The sequence below is a fragment of the Barbatula barbatula genome (assembly GCF_947034865.1).
Source record: "Barbatula barbatula genome assembly, chromosome: 13".
Classification (NCBI taxonomy): domain Eukaryota; kingdom Metazoa; phylum Chordata; class Actinopteri; order Cypriniformes; family Nemacheilidae; genus Barbatula; species Barbatula barbatula.
Window position 1 is genome coordinate 12,576,626 of NC_136776.1, and position 7,822 is coordinate 12,584,447.

Consider the following 7,822-nt stretch of genomic DNA (forward strand, 5'->3'; position numbering starts at 1 on the left):
CATACACTCACCTAAAGAATTATTAGGAACACCTGTTCAATTTCTCATTAATGCAATTATCTAATCAACCAATCACATGGCAGTTGCTTTAATGCATTTAGGGGTGTGTTCCTTTTCAAACTGAATGTCAGAATGGGAAAGAAAGGTTATTTAAGCCATTTTGAGCGTGGCATGGTTGTTGGTGCCAGACGGGCCGGTCTGAGTATTTCACAATCTGCTCAGTTACTGGTATTTTCACGCACAACCATTTCTAGGGTTTACAAAGAATGCTGTGAAAAGGGAAAAACCTCCAGTATACGGCAGTCCTGTGGGCGAAAATGCCTTGTTGATGCTAGAGGCGAGAACATCGATCCATCATTCCTTGTTACCACTGTGCAGGCTGCTGGTGGTGGTGTAATGGTGTGGGGGATGTTTTCTTGGCACACTTTAGGCCCCTTAGTGCCAATTGGTCATCGTTTAAATGCCACGGCCTACCTGAGCATTTTTTCTGACCATGTCCATCCCTTTATGACCACCATGTACACATCCTCTGATGGCTACTTCCAGCAGGATAATGCACCGTGTCAAAAAGCTCGAATCATTTCAAATTGGTTTCTTGAACATGACAATGAGTTCACTGTACTAAAATGGCCCCCACAGTCACCAGATCTCAACCCAATGGAGCATATTTGAGATGTGGTGGAACGGGAGCTTCATGCCCTGGATGTGCATCCCACAAATCTCCATCAACTGCAAGATGCTATCCTATCAATCTTGTTGAATCAATGCCACGTAGAATTAAGGCAGTTCTGAAGGCGAAAGGGGTGCAAACACGGTATTAGTATGGTGTTCCTAATAATCCTTTAGGTGAGTGTATAGTCCCAACCAACAATTTGCTAGGACTGCCCACAAAAACATCACAATTCTTTCCGAAACACTGTTGCGTGTAAGCTTCGTTCGTGGTAGACCAATCATAGCATTATAGACCATCCGACCAATCAGATCAGAGTAGGCTGGCGGAAAGGAGGGGATTGGACCGATGATTCGCTAAGTTAAGGTAGTTGAAATAGTAAACTTACAAGTATACTAGTACTAGTGTTTACTATATAAAGTATGAATTAATTTGAAGTATTTAAATTGTTTGTAAGGCACAGCAGCTTTACATATAAATCAAAAATACAAAAGTAGCACTGCATTGTATAAAAAACAGGTACAAACACATGAAAACATCATGTTTGGAAATAAAGACGTGTAATAAATTCCATTAAGTGCTGTAAGAATTATTGGTAGTCATTTTGTCAGGACAGTCCCCTACAAAACATCATATAGTGTCTGTGATCATTGTGTACAATGTCAAAAATGGTCCTGTTCAGTATAATCTTACCAAAATGGAATTTTCTCTCAAACACAACTGAAATTTTAAATTTTATTAACAAAATATAAGTGGTGCTTGTTATTGCAAAGTCACCCCCAAGATGCTAGAGTGCCATGTAGCATTTCAATATATTGTTTCATCTTACGGAACATGACGTTATGTGAATTGTTTATCCATTTTTATAAATAAAATAATATTTTTGCTTACTTAACGTTTAAGTTGGATGTACATGATGCTCTAATGCAAAGTTGTACTAACAAGGCCCAGCTCTTAAGGTCACATTGAAAGTTTTGCCATTTCTCCTCCCAAAACTGGGCTGTGTTATAAGAAGTAGGGAGCTAATGATGAGCATTCGCACAGGCACATGCCAACTAGGGCTGATTAGATGCCACCATCGCTTAACACAACGGCAACTGACATTTCTCGGGGCTGAGGAGAGGGGAAAAGTCGAGGCGAGCTTTAGGAACCTTCGGCAAGTTAGTATTGTGCAAATTAAGGCTAATTACTCCTCCCTGCTGCCTGCGCTCATTAGCCAAGACAAAGGGCACATCCCGCTGACAGTCAAATTACTGCTGGCATCATTGACATCACCTTTTAAAACCAATTAAATAAAGCAATAATGGGTAAGACAGGTTATGAAGTGTTGCGGAGTGACCGGCTACTGTTTCCGAGCGGTTCATCTTCCCTAATCAATCTCAAAAATGAAGATAGAGATTGAAGATTAAGATAGAGACGACCATCCTTGTGAGGGCAAACTGCATTTGGTAGCTGTATGAATGATTACTGAATAATGTGAATAATCGAGCGGCACTCTTCACTCGACTTATCTATGTGCACAAATTTCAGGATAACTTTAATGCTTATTTTCAAAGAACTAATGGGGACAAATGGGGAAGTTGACAGCTGTACTTTATGATATTAGTAGGTTAAATGTTGTTTTAAATATCAAAACGAAACCGTTATCAAGCTGTGCTGGAAGCACGTTAAATGGATAGTTCACCGAAAGAAAAAATTCTATCAATCGTGTGTCATTTTGTCAACCTCATGTCGTTCTAACCGGCATGTCTCACTGGTTTTGTGTCCATAAAATTGGAGTCAACGGGGGTAAAGGTTTCAAAACCTTCCGATGGTAGTGTGTGTTTTTCAATGAAGTAAATAAAGAACATTTCTGAGAAGTACCTCAAATGGACTGTAAGTACACAATTTTAGATTAAAAAGCCTAATATGCACACTTAAATGTATTATTCTTTTATAATTCATGGTAATATTATGGTAGGCATATGTGTTTGTTAAGGCTCTAAATAAACCCATTGTTATTGACAAGATTACACAATAACTGTCACATCTCTCATGCCTAAACTTAGATAACTTTACATTCTGTCTGAAAGAAAGAAACCCAACAGTCCTCCATTGATCTCAGCTACCATCAAGCTATTTGATAGAAAGAATGTAGGAGAATTTGAAGAGTGCTTTCCTCTTTGTTGCTTATGGTAGAGACAATCAATTTCTTCATAAGATTACATTTTGAAGCTTGTACAGATTCTGCAAACATTTCAGATGCTTTGTGCCATATGCCCATGTATTTGTTTGTTTGTTTTGCCTTGTTTGACCGTGAGCACATCATGGCTCTGCCCTTGACAACTGAGGACACAGAAGATACATTTCGCACTGGCCTCCTGGCCCCATCTGAAGGTTTCTGTTGTGTAAAGGAGCATCTCGCTCTATTCAGCTGTCACAGTCTAAACTGAGCGAAATCCATTTAACAACAAGAACATTCAATGTGAACACACATTCGTGTGACAGAGATGGCTAGCATAATCCATACAACTTTAGCCTTTGTACTACGGGCATCGAGGATTCTTAAAATTCATTGTGTGCCCCTCACAAATTCATGTAAGCCGGGATGGGGGATTACATTATCAGTTTATTCTCTGAGGTTGCTAAGAAACCCAACCGTATTCAAAGTTCCCCGAGACCGCCTGAAGGGCAAGTCATGGGAACACCGCCATCAATAACCCTCCTCCCAACTTTACCTCTCTGTCTTCATTTGTCTGGCCGACATAAACCAAGAGGATTTAAATAAATCAATATTCCAATGATTCACAATCGCGATTGCAATGACGTTACATAGACTGGCAACGGTGACGAAATGAATTGCTAAAATGCACTAGCGCGATTCGACAGCCTAAGAGGAAAAGAAGTAGACGGGCTCTTTCATCAGTTGATAGACTTCCCTTGGCTTCCCGGCGACTTCTGAGTGCCAGACCAACTGCGGTGTCCAGACTTCCAGCCATTAATTGCTGATGTTTACCCCTTCCTTTGGGTCTCATTTTTAGAGCAAATGATCACTTGAACTCCCACCAAATTGTGAAAATGGAGGCTGACTTCGCAAATACCAATTTGCCAATTAGCCGAAACTCTTTCAACGTCGCTTTCCGAAGGGGTGGGTCAGCCGCTGCCATATTTATCAGTGCTTATTTGTTGCGAACATTCGTTGCACTGCCTCACATTTATTGCATCACACTTAATGAGCTTCACGCCAAAACCTCTGCAACAGTTGTTTTTAATATGTCGCGACACGTATACCGGATTAATCTTTTATTCAACATTTTCTTTCAGATTGCATAACAGAAGCAATCTGGCTGTGGTCCAAACCATTGCTTCAGCATTTTTGGCAGCGCAATCATTTTTCAGTGACCCTCTTTGTTCTCTCTGTGTTTTGATTGATGGGTCGCACTTATATGGTACATGACAAAAGACGCTGTCATTTTTCGGGAGTGGCTGGGGCTTTTTCCCCCGAAGCGCAGCCCATCAGGAGAGCATCGGCACATCCCAGCATGCGTCATCTTATGAATTCCACTCATCTTGACCCGTTTGCTTGTAGCTACGAAGATCAGGGGATGCCGAGTCTTTTCATATTCTGAGCGCTGTGTGCGACACAATTCCCATGAAGATACCACGCTGGGCCAAGTAGGGAGTTGGGCCTAAAGTCACGTCGACGTCTTGGGAAAAGATAATGAAATGTTTTCATCCTGCGCCTGTCTCCAGGCGTAATTCTGTCAGACTGCTTGGGAACCCAGTTTAACATATTTTCATGCACATAAAACATTACTGTAGCGTTTAAATGTGCTTATTTTATGTGTCTGTTCATATTACTTGAGCGGACTAATTAGTTCATAACACCAAATCCGTATGCACAAAAATTCAGCTACGTTTGTTTGTTTTACACATTTTGGCTAATTTAAAAATGCTTTCAGCTACCAATAAGTAGCTGTTGCTTCTGCTTTTAACACATTTTAAATCCATTTGGTACGCTTGGAAATAAAACAATTGAGCCAACTTTGTAATTAGTGTGATAATAGTGTCTAATGTACTAAGTTTCTGGTTTGTTGCCGGTAACTCACCGGCAAGAACACAGCGGGATAACCATACTGCAGACATTTGACTCGAATGAACCATTAAAACTTCCCCTCTCTCTCTTTCGAGTGCCTGCGTGGACACATTGACAGCCAAAAAGACATGTGTGCGTTGACGTCATGTTTTGAGGATGCTCTGCAAACTCATCAGTGCCAATTAGTTCTGCTCTGACTGGAAGCACAGATAGCAATTATTGCCTCTCTCTCACTGGAAACTGACAACCAAGATGAGGCAGCTTGATAAAGAATCCAGTAAAATGTTTCATGACACCGAAACGGAGTGTAAGTGAGGTAGTTTAACGGCTATCCTGATTTTGCCAAGTTGTTGATGTCCTTAGGGCAACATCATTTTGACCCTGGGACAACATTTAAATCAACCAATCATATTTCAGAAATATGTTTACAGTTTGTTTTAAGTTTAATCTTACAACCAAGATTTGGTGTTTCTAGACCATTGTTTTTTCACTTATCATTTCCTTCTGATTTAAGGGGTGTGTTTTGGTTAGGGTTGGGTTTTATTATATATATATATTATATATTTTATTATATAAAAATGATGTCCTTAGGTCAATAAAATAAGTTGCCCTCAAGAAATGAACCACTTGGTTGGCAAAATCAGGTCCAGCTGTATTTTAGAGCTGTGCAATAAATCGAAAATGAATCGAAATCGTCAATTTTGGCCTTCATCAATTACAAAAACAAAATTATCGAGGTAAACGATTATTCTGCAGCATTCCATTTAGCAAGGATCCTCTTTTTTCTTGTAGTATAAATCCACAGAACACCCTTTCCATTACAGTAGTTCAGCAGTGCTATTTCTTGACATTTATTTATCAGTTAAATTCAAAGCCAAGTTTTTTATTTTCTATGTTGTTTTAAAGGTTAATGTGTAATCGGCATCTCAATATTGGCCAAAATTGCGATTATAATTTGTCATAATCGAGCACCCCCACTATATTGACATTTGCCAGCTGTGTACGTTAATCAAAATTACTGTATGAATCTTGAATTCAACGTATAATGAAGTGAAAATCAACAGTGTTCTGACACTGGAAGATTTACAATTAAACCTTATATTTATGTGTTTTTAACTCTGCTAAGACTGCTAATGAGAAATCCTATGGACAATTAGGTACATTTTATGGCATGTCTTATGGAAAATGTGCAATAATACTATTTACTTGGTATACCATGTGTTTCGTAATTCTTTCAGATGTAATGTAATTTCCTTATTTCTATACAAATTGTTCGGTATTGCTTTTCAATAAGTTTGTATTTGTTAACATTAGTAAACGCATTTGCTAACGTAAACTAATAATAAGCAATATATGTATTTTAGCATTTATTAATGCCAATACAGTTGTTGAAGTTTATTCTCTGTAAAGGTAGTTTGCAATCATTCAAAACTGTAGAAACAAAGCAAATTTGAACTGAATTGAATAATTACGCACTATTTTTAACAATGAAGTGAATTTGTGATACTCCTACACAATGTCAGATATTCACTCACATTAAAGCAAACAAGATGGTTTTGGAGCTTTTTTAAATCACACCCTAAAAACATGGATCCTCAGATATTGCACGTAGATGAAAAGCTGATATAAATATAACAATGAATACATATGCATAAAATTACATACAATTATTTGAATACAATTAAAATAGTCAATATTTGAAGACCACTAGTAAAATACTTTCTGAGGATAAACATTATCCATTAAACGTGTTTGGGCAAAAATTTACCAGCGTATTAAAGGGGGTTTTTATCCTGATTTTTATCTGGAAATTGCATCTGGAACTAACACATCGAGGGCTAGTTAAATAAGGGGCTGGATAAAATCAGACATGCGTTACTCCTGTAATTCGAAACATCAAGCCACACGCTAAATATACGGTCAGACAATTGCATAATTGCCACACATTCGCTCACTCGGCTGAAGATTATTCAAGGTGGAATGATTAACCGCTCTAGCCAACGCATTAAAGTGTTATCTTTATATTTCACATCTGGAAGGGTATTAAAATCTTATCAACAGCCAGGTGTAAACATTGGAAAATCCCCACGGATATCCGCGAGGCCTGGACGCATAGGAGTTCAGCGTGGAGTAATTGTTGCTTGGCATTCGGAAATGTCAAAGGGATCGCATTTACAAATTTGGTCAGGTACCGGGAGATTGCGTTTTATCAACATACAAATGAACAGCCGGTGATATTTTCATGCGATGTTCGACTTCAGCCTGGAATACAAATCCAGACGTGTGCTGGAGAGTTTCTAGTTAATCAATGGAAGGCCTCTGCCATGAATGATAAGATGAAACCGTGAAATCAGAAGAGACAACAAAAGTCAAGGAGATAAAATGATAAATGAAAACTGCCACCTAAAAGATATTAAGAACAGAGACGAGACACTTCGAGCCATTCGTTATCTATGCTGACCCATTCTGACCATTTACTAAGGTCAAGCTGTACCGTTTGCAGAGTTTACCACAATTACCGTACAGTCAAAATCAAATTAAAGTTGATAACACTTGATGCATGTGCACAGTCTGACATAGGAACATTGAAACAGGATAGAGGGGTTTCTGCTTGAAACTAATTATCTTATTGTGGGTAATACTTAAAGAGCATTTCTCTTCAACACATCCCTTCATCACAAGCCCAGGTGGTCGTCATAAACAGAGCCAATTGGATAATTGTGCCACTCACAGCCCGAGATGACATTCAAGTGAATTGTGCGCACGCTGCAGCGGCTACATAAGCTTTATTACCCATAAAGCAGTGGGTCAAAAAATTTTTGAGGTCGCAGCAACTTATCACAGAACGACCACCGTTCTCACGCCGTAAACTCAGGCGAACGTAGTTAAACGGACCCAAGAAGATAAATCGCAAATTATTTTGGATCAGAAACCACCCACCTGCACAGAAAAAGGCCACCCGCTGAGAAATAAAAAACAACACTGAGTTTACAAGACACATGGCAGAGCGGATCACACTCATGCTTGCATAAATAACTATGATATTATAAAATTATGAATAATGATGATGACTGTTT